The sequence below is a fragment of the Fukomys damarensis genome, unplaced genomic scaffold (assembly GCF_012274545.1).
Source record: "Fukomys damarensis isolate Sample0158 unplaced genomic scaffold, DMR_v1.0_HiC HiC_scaffold_39, whole genome shotgun sequence".
Classification (NCBI taxonomy): Eukaryota; Metazoa; Chordata; class Mammalia; order Rodentia; family Bathyergidae; genus Fukomys; species Fukomys damarensis.
The window spans coordinates 7,717,202-7,729,699 of NW_022900951.1; the positions used below are offsets into that span (position 1 = coordinate 7,717,202).

At 39.0% G+C, this 12,498-nt stretch overlaps 1 protein-coding gene across 3 annotated transcripts in view; it reads right to left on the minus strand.

Annotated features, from left to right (window-relative positions):
• Positions 1-12,498, minus strand: part of Arhgap6 (Rho GTPase activating protein 6) — a 493,644-nt gene that overhangs the window by 52,578 nt on the left and 428,568 nt on the right. The window lies entirely within an intron of this gene.

Below are 12,498 nucleotides of genomic sequence, written 5' to 3' on the forward strand. Positions count from 1 at the left end.
CCATTACTCTTCAAACTTTTCAATGAAATTGAAAGGGAAGCTATACTTCCAAATTCATTCCTGGAAGCAAGTATCACTTTGATTCCCAAACCAGGGAAAGATACAACTAAAAAGGAGAACTACAGACCAATCTCCTTAATGAATATAGATGCAAAAATCCTTAATAAGATACTAGCAAACAGAATACAGAGGATTATTAAGAAGATCATCCATCCTGACCAAGTCGGATTTATTCCAGAGATGCAAAGGTGGCTCAACATACGAAAGTCAATAAATGTAATACATTATATTAACAAAATCAAGGACAAAAACCATATGATCCTCTCAATAGATGCAGAAAAAGCATTTGATAAAACGAAACAATGCTGTCTTAAGCCTCTCTTAAGAGTTAAGCTACAGATTTGGACTTCTTTCTCTACTACTAATAAGACAGACCTCTAGACAAACATAAAAAGACAAATCTTTCAAAGATAAAAAACTACCAAACCTTCTCCCCGCTCCTAGGCATGGTGTTCATCATTTATGTGTGTAGGGGAGAAAAACACCTTTTCCGATAGGTTACAGAGTTTGGAACATTGACTGTAGACTTATAAAATGCTATATGGTGATTTTTGGGGATGATTAATAAGCTTGAGTTTTATTTGCACTTTCTCTCTGCTAGTGAGTTAAAATCTTCCCTTAAACTTTTCTCCAACTTGTTGGGCGTTCACTTGAGAATCCCTTGTAGTCAGACAGCTCCTCCTTCCAGAAAGTCAGACTAAGGCAACTTGCAACAACTGCTTTGCCTTACACTAGGGAAAATAGCAATCAGCAACTTGTGTTTGTTTTTACACACTAACCAGAATATGGGACTATTTTGGTCAGCCTTTCTCTTCCTTCATGTGTGTGCATAAGAAGTTGATAAAGGTGCCTTTACTATGTAGATTGTGGCTGTTAGGAAGACCTATGAGTTTCAAATACTCAGCGAATTTAAAATGGACCTTAAAGGAGTAGCCTTGTCTGGCTGCTAACAAAAGTTGCCTAAAAGACTGGATAGACAACAGAAATTCCTCAACGCTTTCTCTACCCTAATGCCCAGGGCAGAATCTCTGACTCAGCATCTCTCAAGGTGATCTCTTTTGCAGGAAAAGTGCCCTATTTTCCTCTCTTTCAAGGAAGTAGAAAGCAGTGGTTTGAATCTTTTGGATTGCTAGCAATACTTCCTTCTCTAAACATGATTGCCACAGCTGAAGTCAACTGTAACTTGTGCTTTGAGATAACTTTACTGGAGTAAGGATATGAGTTACCTGAGAAAGATGAGATCGTGCACTGGTAAAGGGTAGACAGTCCAGTCTGGTTTTATTTTCTGGGTCTCTCTCCAGACAGTAGCTACCTACCTTGGAGTGGAATAAACCTTGGAGGATACCCAAGGGGACACAGGAATCAAGCAGGGACTTATGGGATGCCATTTTTGTTTCTCTTGTTTCAGATCAGGAACTCCATATCTGAACGTAGCACTCGTTTCAAATGTATTCAGGAGCAATTTAGTATTGCTCTACACCCGCGCATAGAGTGCCTACCTCCTAAAGCCAAGTACACAGAAGAAAGTACTATGATGCTATCTCACAATTAGAATTATACTATAAAAGAGATAAAATGGTCAAATCATCTTATGTCGAGATTTTCTTTACATTAAGAAGTAATTCTTGCTTGTGTTCAAGTGTAAATGTAATGAGAGACACCTCATCCCTAAGACATTCAGTACCTCTAAGCCCGAGGCGACTCCTCACCCTGTAGAACCTGAGAACAAAGTTTCTGAGATAACTTTAGACCTTGACCACCAGGTGCTGAGGATGGAGTATCTAGGCCAGCCAGAATTAATCTCTATGAGGCTATTTCCACCCTTAGCTAAATTGTTCAGGCCCCTCAAAGACAATATCCCTTGCAGGAAGTAAATAGCAAAGATGGGACTATTTGTGTTCATGTGTCTTTTTCTCAGTGATCTAAGACAGAATAAATGAGAACTAATAAAGTTTTTGGATGACCCTGATGTGTACATTGAGGTCTTTAGAGAACTTACTCAGACCTATGGAACAGATTAGAAAGATGTAATATTGCTCTTAAATCAAATATTGGTTTTTAATGAGAGACTAGTAGTATTACATTTAGAGACAAATATTATCTTAATTTTGGAAGCTCAAAAGACAGGCAGCCAGGGGAATAACTGGTTTCTTCTGGAACATGAGCAGTTCTTATACAAGACCCCTACTGGCCTTCCAACCATACAGGAGACTAAAATAGAAGACATTTTCAGGCATGTATTCTTAAAGGTCTAAGAAACGTGAGAACTAAGCCCTTAAAATAACTAAGTTATTTTAAATTGTCAACTATTTATCAGAAAGAGATGAGGACATCCCTAGATTCCTGATTTGATAAAAGGAAATACTACAGCTTTTCCCGTCAGTCTTGCCATATGTAGATGGTATAGTGTTATGTGCCCACTCGGAAGAGCTTTCTAGGCAAGACACCTGTGTTCTGAATTTTCTGAGACAGAGGTTAGAATGTTTCTAGGTCTAAGGCACAACTTTGTATGCTTGAGGTAAAATACTTAGGCCTTATTATATCTAAGGGAACCCAAAGACTGGGGGAAGAATGAAATGAATTATTTCCTTTCCATGGCCCAAGACCCTAAAATAGCTAAGGAGATTCCTAGAAATCACAGACTTTTGTCACCTTTAGATAGCAGATATAATGAGATTCCGGTACCTCTCTATCAGTTTATGGAGAAACCCAGAAGACAGCCATATTTTAACCTGGGAAACTTATTCCCAGACTGCCTTCCAGAAGCTCAAACTAGCAGCTCTAAGTGTCTACCTACAGGACACCATTTTAGTTTGTATGCTAATAAAAGGTAAGACATGGCTTTGGGAGTGTTTTTACAAGATCAGATACCTGCTCAACAGCCTGTATGGTATTTAAGTCACAAATTAGATATTATATATTTAAAATAATTTATTTAAAAAGAAAAGCCCTAAATGATATAGTTAGAACACTTTCATTCTCTTTCAAGAGGCAAAAAGCAGCCATTCAGATACTTTGATTATTGGTTTAATTTTCTGCTTGGCAATGCAATTGGAGTCGGTCATAGCCTTTGTTTCTAGAGATGTGTTTTGCTAAGGACTGTAGATCCATTCTGAAAAAACTCCTGATCTTAATTGTCCTTCTGTACTTGAGAAGGTTAAGATTCAGTTCTTGTGCTATGCTTAAAGGCACTTTTCTGTTCCTTCTCCACTGCCCTGTCCCTGAGAAATAACACAGTTCTCAACAGTGTTTGGTTCGAGGCACTTCCCTCCTCTGTGGCTGCTGGATTTCAAGCCAAAGCTTCCAGAATGGTGAGTTTCCCCTCCCTGGAAATCTTTCAGAGTAAAGCTGACCTTCACTATTTTTCTGGGCCCTATAGAAAACTGGCCTAGAAACTATAGAAAACTAACCCCGAAACTCTTGAAGACTAAATGTAAGTTTTAGTCCAGATCTATCGGTCTTTAAGCTCTCAAGTAAAATTAGAGAATGAGAAGACTCTGGCCACTTTCTTGTACCTCTAGTCTGCTGCCACCGACACTGGACAAGACAAAGTCTAAGAGACACCTTAGATTGGGCACAGAAAAGAGGGTTAGTCGGAGATGCCTTTGTTTCTTTTCAAAATAGAAAAAACAGTCATAGGTAGACATCTGCAGCACAGCGGGTTGGAACGTTGGCAGGTTTTCTTCCCTCACTGCATAAAATTCATACTTAGCTTCAAAGAGTGTCACCTCGTCTGTGCTACATACAAACCTGGCCTGAATGGACCCCCAGTGGAGATAGTTAAAATTATTTGTAACAATCTGTCCCTTTAGAGAGAACAGTCATATGTGGCTATCAGCAAACATGAGAAGCCTGTGTAGCTGGGTATCCAGCCAAATAAACTGTTAGCTTAAGGCCCGTCTTAAAACTTTTGCTTTCACAAGTATAGGAGATTTTTATTCCTTTTGATTCTTATTACAAGAGATCTCTGTTAATTGATCTACAAAGTTCTGAGTAGTCTTATTTATAGTTATAAACATAAGAATTTTAAAAGTTATTATAATTCAACTTGGCCAAATACATCTGGGTGCACTCTAGTTAATAAACAAGTTGTCTTATTGTGTGTGTCTGTCTGTCTATTTAATTGTTACAACATGTACAGCTGTTTGGTTTGAGTTTTTTTTTCTTTCAGAATTTTGGATTTTTACAGATGTTTACCTATAACTCAGGTTGTATAGATGTCACTAAAGACATGCTTTCCCGCAGGTTGCCAGATTATCCAAATTATGTCAACTGGTTTTACAAATACAGTATATATTGTCATCTATATAATAACTCAGGAATCTTTCACTGGTCCAAATAATGTGTTAATTGTTATGATCCAGCTCTCATAGGTCATCTAAAATGTGTTAAGATAATTGAATAAAGACTCTCGAGCTTAAGAAAACTACTGAACAGGACTCCCTTGGTAAATGAAGGATGGGCTGTCTGGAAAAAAATTATTCTAGCCTTTGCTCACAAAGGGGACCCCAGTAATTTCCCTAGCCTTATGGAAAATACACTGCAAACATTATTGTGATATGTATCCATTGGTCATGGTCAAAAGGCTAAGTTTTCTGTGGGAAAACAATAAGGTTTTACTTAAAATGCTCTTGATACAAAACAAAATTAAAGGACAAAGGGTTTCATGTAACTGATATTCAATGTTATTTCATGGTGTATACATTCATGCCTTCTGGGCGTTACAAGTCTTCTAGGATATTTATGGTAATGCTCTTTTTTGACTCAGTTACCTGCCTTTCTCTTGCACTCCAGCTACTTATGATAAGAGATACATGTCAAGCCAGCATGAGATAACCCGTCAAATAGTAGTATTCTTTTTTTTTTTTTTTTTTTTTTGGTTTTTTTGAGACAGGGTCTCACTATGTAGTTGAGACTGACCTGGAACTCACTATGTAGCCCAGGCTGGTCTCGAACTCACAGCGATCCTCCTGCCTCAGCCTCCCGAGTGCTGGGATTACAGGCATTCGCCACCACACCCGGTCAAATAGTAGCATTCTTAAAAACTTATGTGATGTGTGTTATATGTGTCAACACACTTAGGGATGCTCAGCCACCAAACAGTCAAAACAGTGTCACACACTAAAATTACAGGTTAGACATTACAAACTCCTAAGGAACATTTATAGGCCAATACATTTTCTTCTTAGATGTCATCCTACTAAACGATAACAAGTAAGAGTTTTCTTTATGTCATTTAATGTCTTGTGATAGATGGAGGTGTTTGACTGAAAGATTATTCCATACTAAGATGGACACGGTTACAAAGAAAATGCCATCATGATTGTCATGCTAATATACTATGTGTGGCTCTTGGTCTTAAGATTCTATAATATATAACTATTGTCTGTTAACATTCTGCAGGGATTCAACTACTAGAACCACCATGGTTGCTAAGAAATAACAGCCCTCTAACTATGCTTTATATTTCAAAGTGCTTAATATCCAGACAATTATAATAATTAAGCTCACTGCTTCTACTGTACTACTAAGGTCACCGATCTTCTATTCTGTGTGTTCAACAACTAAAGTTTGGAGCCCAAAACTAGAAAGGTAATGGATTTCGAGAACAGCCAATATTTTGGCCCTACCCCTCAAGGTCTACAAGATCCAGAACACAAGGAACCTTTCCTACAGGATCCTAAATCTTTGGTAAGTCACTCAACCTCCTGTGCAGGGAGATTGCTGGATAGCAGAGGACAAATATACTGTGTGCCAAGGAGGGTCACCATGAGGGAAAAGTCTCCCACGATTTCACTGAAAGCACCATGGTCAATCAAGGCTGTGACACATCCTGATGGCTGACACTAACAGAGGAGCAGAGGGGCTCTATGCGTGGTTCCAAAATAATGCCTGAAGAGACTTAACTGACCTTGATAGACAGCAAGAGGTTCATGTTGATTGGTACAGGTCTCACTTTAACTTGGTCTTAAACACCCAATAGAAAAGAATAACCAAAATAGGTATAAAATAATGCCATAGTAGCTGGGTGTGGTGGCGTACGCTTGTAATCCCAGAATTTGGGAGGCTGAGGCAGGAGGATCGCTGTGAGTTCGAGACCAGCCTGGGCTATATAGTGAGTTCCAGGTCAGTCTCAACTACATAGTGAGACCCTGTCTCAAAAAACAAACAAAAAATAATAATAATAGTGCCATAGTAATAAAGGTAGACATAAAAAGGGGCTCCAGTCACTGACCCCTTCTGGCAGTTTTCAGCTCTACCAGTAGCTGACCATGGTTATGGATCATTTGGAAAACACTATGGTAAAATCTATAAGAGCTCAACTAGAGTTTTATATTTTTTAGCAAAATTTATTCTTCAAATTGTTTCTTATCTTAGAGCTAAAACTAGAGAGACTTATGACAAAATACGAGACTTCTAGTTTATCTCTATCAATGAAAGAATCTAAGACCAGCAGGTTCAATCACTATTTCAATTTCAAAGTGTGACTTTCTCCCCAACCTGCCCTTTCATTCTAGTGTGCTCTTGCTTAGATTATGCATACTCTAATTTCTTAAAAGTTTTATTTATTCTTGTCAAGAAGCTACCAAACTCTAAGTGGTCATACAATGGAACCAATGACAAATGTGCTAGATTTCTTTTCCTGGGATCCACCAAACCAACCTTGTAAACAGCTCATAACTGCTAAACTGTATAAAATGACTTCTATGTTGGATTCTGAAGTCCCCTGGACCTTCTCCTTATCCTCTTTGTGGGCTATATTCATAGCAATCCTGCTGACCTTATAATTTGGCCCATGCACTCTTAACTGTTTCTTTCGCTTTGTCTCCTCCAGATTTAAAGCTATGCAGCTACCAAGATGACAGTGCCAGGCACCTACCGAAGGCCTTTAGACAGACCCTCTGTAGAGTAACTCTAACTGCTGATCACAAGTACGACCCTCTTCAGCCGAAAGTAACCAGAGCTGTCTTCGCCCTTTGCTCCCTCACAGCAGTTAGGGGTATTTCTTCAGAGGGGGGAATATTACAGATAGGTAAGTTAATTAGATATCTTGTAGGCAGTTAGACAGGGGCGCCCTCAAGGAGCCAGCTCAGCAAGGAGCCAACATGGAGGACAATCAAGACATTCACTGAAGGCCAGAATTGTAGAAGGAGAGAAACTACTATACCTTTGTGCTTCCTCTGGGGATGAATAGCAGTGATTGATTTTCTAAATAGGTTTCAATCACTTGGATGGGGGTCCAAGGTCTCAGCCCAGCCTTTCCAGGAAATATCCCTGACCCCCATCCTTACTGAAAATCCTTGTACGCTTGCTACTTGCTACGTGACTTGCTCCCCTACTTGACCCCCATTGAATCAATATTACCTGGGTGACTGCTTGTAATCTTATTGCTTGGTCATGCTTTTGCCCCCACCTCATGCCCACCTTGTAATTTTCCATTGGGTCTTATGGTTTTGTCCCACTTTGTACCTGCATCACCACATGGCTTTGCTGTATAAAATGTCTTTGAAAATTAGGGTGAGTGGGCAACCCACTTTCCAGTACCCCTTCTGTTTTTCTTAGACAGAAGCTTTCTTTCCCTCAATAAATTTTTCCTACTCTTAAAAAATTAATTTTTAGTACATGTTTGTGACACTTAATAATTACATTCATTTTGAGGAATTGGTACATATACACATCACATCTTGATCATTTTTACTCCCTTTCACTCTCCTCCTTTCCTCAGATTCCTTTCCCAACTCCAAAAGTCTACCTCCCTGTTTGCTGCCATCCCTCCTTTATTTTGTTTTAAAATTATTTGAATTTGGGTTTTTCATGTAAGAGAAACCGTGCAATATTATCACGTTCTCAGGGTCCATTCATTTTCCTAACAGGCCTTTTAAATGACAAGGAGATCACCCAAGACCCACTGTGCTGGGGCTAGAGACAACGGATATCATGTTCTAATTCATGACTGTTCTCTGGGGATCCTGTTTCCCTGCTGTTCTCATTACCGGTGGCTGTCTCTACTCTCTCTCTTTACTTCTGACTGCTACTTCCAGATCATCACACTCCCACCCCTGGCAGAAACCCACCACCACAAGGTTTCTCTTGTTTCCTGGTCTTTGTCATCTTCTATTGCCATGCACTGGGATTCACTGTTAGACTCCAGATCTATCTATCATCAGGCTGGGTGACTGAGCTGTTCACCTATGTAACCTACCTGCCTCTCTGTCTTCCCATCTGCTTGGTCTCCTCCTCTCTTCTTATCTTTTCATACAGGCTATGTTTATCACCCACTTCCTTAGTCCCATGCTGGATATTATCTTCAGCAGAATTTAACATCTCATTGCTACCTCAAACTTGGACCTCTTCTCTGAGCACCTCCTGCTTTTTCTTCCTTGACACCAGGACATCCCTAGGGCATCTCTTACGTCCTGTCTTCCCCTCCCAGGTATGACTCAGATTTCCAGTGGTCCCTTTTCTTTATTGGAAAGAGTAAGAATCCTGTGTCATACTTCTGCCTCATATCTCATTTCCACTCTACCAGGTTGTCATATCACCCTCATGTGATCTCTCATTTCCATCTATGTTTTTCTACTTCCACCATCACTCCTGTTCCAGTCCAAGGTACCATTATCTTACTTCTGGACCTCCAAAGAGCCTTCTACCTATCCTTCCTTCTTTCACTCTGAGGTCCCACTCTTTCCCAAGTCCAGGTCTTGCTCTGGCTATCTGTTTTAAAACATCATTAGGCTCTTCCTTCCTTAGTACATTTTGATGGTATCTCCACGCTTTTAGTATACAGACCCAAAATTGTGCAGTGGCCCATAGAGATGTTTGTGAGCTGGTTCCTCCCTATCCTTCCCTGGAACCACATTCCCTCTGGCTCTCTCTTCTCTAGTAATAACACTCAGTGATTAGGTTCAGTCTATTTTTTTAAAGAATTTATATATGTTGATAACTGATAAGTGATTCTCCAATTGCTTTTTAATATAAATCAGAAATTTTGTATCAACTGTTCTTACCTAGTGTTCCTTCAAAGCTCACTTATAACGACATGTTAGACTGTGAGTGCCAATAAAGCATGGCATAAAAGGCTTTCAGCATAAAGAAAAGTACCAGAACTTTTCTCAGACTTTATGTTGATAAATATATGGCATAATTGGACAATGTCCTAGCTCCCAGAATCATGCCACAATAAAACCTCATCACCGTGTTCTCTGATTAGGAAGTACTAGAAACGAAACAAACTAGCTCATTATAAACCTTCCCTCGCAAAACTGATTTCTTTGTGACACAAGAAATTTAAAAAATGCTTTTCATTAAACCATGAGAAATCAAGGAGTTAGAACCATTTAATATGAAAATATATTATCTGAACTGGTGCCAATTTTGGTTTAGTTTCTACATGGAACCCAAAAGATATGGATACTGGTTAAGTTACACGAGGGACACAAGACTGTCACATGATCGCTGTTCATTTTATCAAGACTATTAAATATCATACAGAACATGATTCACTTTGATGGAATCAATTAATATAATGGCATAGCAAACATTTGTGAGTCACTCTTTACTGGGAGAGCAACTTGACTCTAAAGAGCTGCGCCTCTTTATTTTTACATGGCCTAATCCAAAAGGTCATTTAGAGTTTCCTGTTTTCCTTCTTTTACTCTTGGATTCAAATGATGATCATTTTTCACATGTGCAGCTGTTATGAACCCAAAGGCTAATATGCAAAGGGAAGGAAATGTGCGAACCAATTGCAACTGTGCCAGACCCTCACACTGCTACCTCATGCTATGGTTCCCAGGCCATCCATGGGTTGCCTCCCAGTGTTGACAGAGACCGGGCTTTTTTTTTTCTTTTATCGAGTTTATTGGTACATTTTAGGCATACAGTACAGTTACATTCATTATTGGGATCTTGTACCTTTACATGACAGGTGGTCTTGGTTCTCATTTTTTCCCCTTGTCCCTGCTCTCCCAGAGACCGGGCTTTATGTTTAGAAAAGATGTCATGTAATTACTCTTCATTTAAGCCTAGGATACCTTGTTTTAAAACATCAAAGCTACTTTATAAAAAAACAAACTTCTTCTGCCATGAAGCCAGACACTTTTCCCTTTAATTGCATAAGTGATATGTCTTTTTTTGAAACTACTGGGATCTGCTTTCCTTCCCCCAGTCAGCTCCCTGTGTAGCAGGAGCTTTCACCGGGCCTGCATAAATATGATTTGGTCTGAAAAAATGTGGAGTGGCCCAGTATCTATTGGTCAGTTATTTTCTTGGCCATTCCTTCTGGGTCATTCATGTCTGTGCCTCCTGCTATTTATGTGCACTAGTACACACACACACACACACACACACACACACACACACATATCTCCTGTTGAGGGAATGCAAACATCTCTCTTTTCCTGAAAAAATGCTCATTCTGTTTAGGCCAACTCAAATGGGTATTTTCTGAAGAATCACCTAAAGTTAGCACTGTAAGTATTTATAGGCCAATATCAATACCATTATCCTAGAACAAACTAATTTTAAGAGACAATACATTATTAGTACAGTAGTATTTCTTTACTTATGGTTTTACTTTCCCTGGTTTCAGTTACCCAGAGTCAACTGTGGTCTAAAAATATTAAATGAAAAATTTCAAAAGCAAGCAATTCATAAGTTTTAAGTAACGTTAAAAATTTTATTTATTTGCTTGTTTGTTTGTTTTGTAGTAGTAGAGATCGAAAGATTGAAGCATGGGCCTTCACACTGAGCTACATCCCCAGTAGATTTCTTTAATTTAAATTTTGAGACAGGGTCTCATTAAGTCATTAAGTTGCCCAGTCTGAGTTTGAACTTGTGATTCTCCTGCCCTGGCTCCACAGAGTTGCTGGGATTACAGGTGTGCACCACCATGTCTGGATAAATTATATTATATTATATTATATTATATGAATCATTTCATTTTATTACTAGTCATTGTTATTGATCCCTTATTGTGTATATTTATGAATTAAACTTTGTCATACATACATATGTACATATAGAAAAAACATATTATATATGAGGCTCAGAACTATCCATGGCTTTGTGCTTCTCTGCATCATTGAAATATATCCTTAGGAAAGAAGGCAGGATGCCTGAACCAACCTGAGTGCTTCCTTAAATATGGTACTCACGCAGAAAACTGCTCTAACCTAGACGGGTAAATGTACTGAACTGCAGGAACAGAACGAGCAAAAACGCTAGAAGAATGCTGCTGGATACTAATATTCAAGACATTGAAAATAAGAGCAGAAACTATCCAATTAAATATAATACAATAGTTTTGGATAATGATATGTAGCTAGACAATTCCTTGCCATCATTATTTCAGGAGCAGATTTGTCTGGGCTAGGGCAAGCCTTGGTGAGTATTCTGCTTAATATGGACCAGGTTTCTCGAGTTAGAAGTTACACATCTGAAACTCATAAAAATACTCTTCTTCAACATACCCTTTTAGTCCAATGGACTCGTATTTCCCGATGTGGGGGACTGGGTATTGTTTTTGGTAATTGTTGTTTTGTTTTTTGCAATGCTAGAGATAGAATCTAGGGACTCGTGCATGCTAGGTAAGCACTGTATCTAAGGTGCACCCCTAAGCCCTCAGGCTTAGAATTTCTAAAGGTTCCACAAGTGATTCTGCTGTACCGCCCAGGGTAGGCATCATTGATGCTTTTACTTCCTTATGACAATTTGAGGTAAACATTTGACATGGCTGGAAGTATTTTTGCTTGGGGTAGTGCTGCTGACATCTACTGAGTAGAGGTCAAGGATACTGTTAAATATCCCACAGTTGACAGGACAATCCCTACCGTATAGATTTTTCCAGTCAAAAAATGTCAATAATAACAAGGGTGAGAAGTACCACACTAAGGGAAACAAAACAATGATTTTCCACTAGAAGAATGCTTCATCACCGAACATCAGGAGCCAGGGTCATGACTCTTAAGGCACAGTTCAAGATATAGGTGTGGTGACTGATATCAGTGGTGTGGAAAAAATAGCTCTTGTCCAGTACTGATTATTTTTTAAAACCCTGAGTTTCACTGTTTCCACCACTTTTCAAGTAGAAATTCAATCATTACATAAAAGAACTTGAAGGTGAGATATGTTTATTCTCATATGACACTCTTTCACCGTGTCATAGAAAATGAAAATATAGTCATATGATCACACCAGTCAACAATCATCTCATATGAGACCCTAAGAATAAGCCACAAAAATGAACTGCGTTCATGAAGCCCAGGTGCCCATTATGCAGGCTCAGTGCATATTAGTTCAAAATGACCACGCATATCTCTGAAAAGGTGGCTAAAGTGTCAGTTCTCTAAAGAGACACAGAAGGGGACAGAAAACCTTATGAGAGTCAGCAAGTCTCACAACATACGGGGTGAAAAGTAAGGATGCTGTGATCAACAT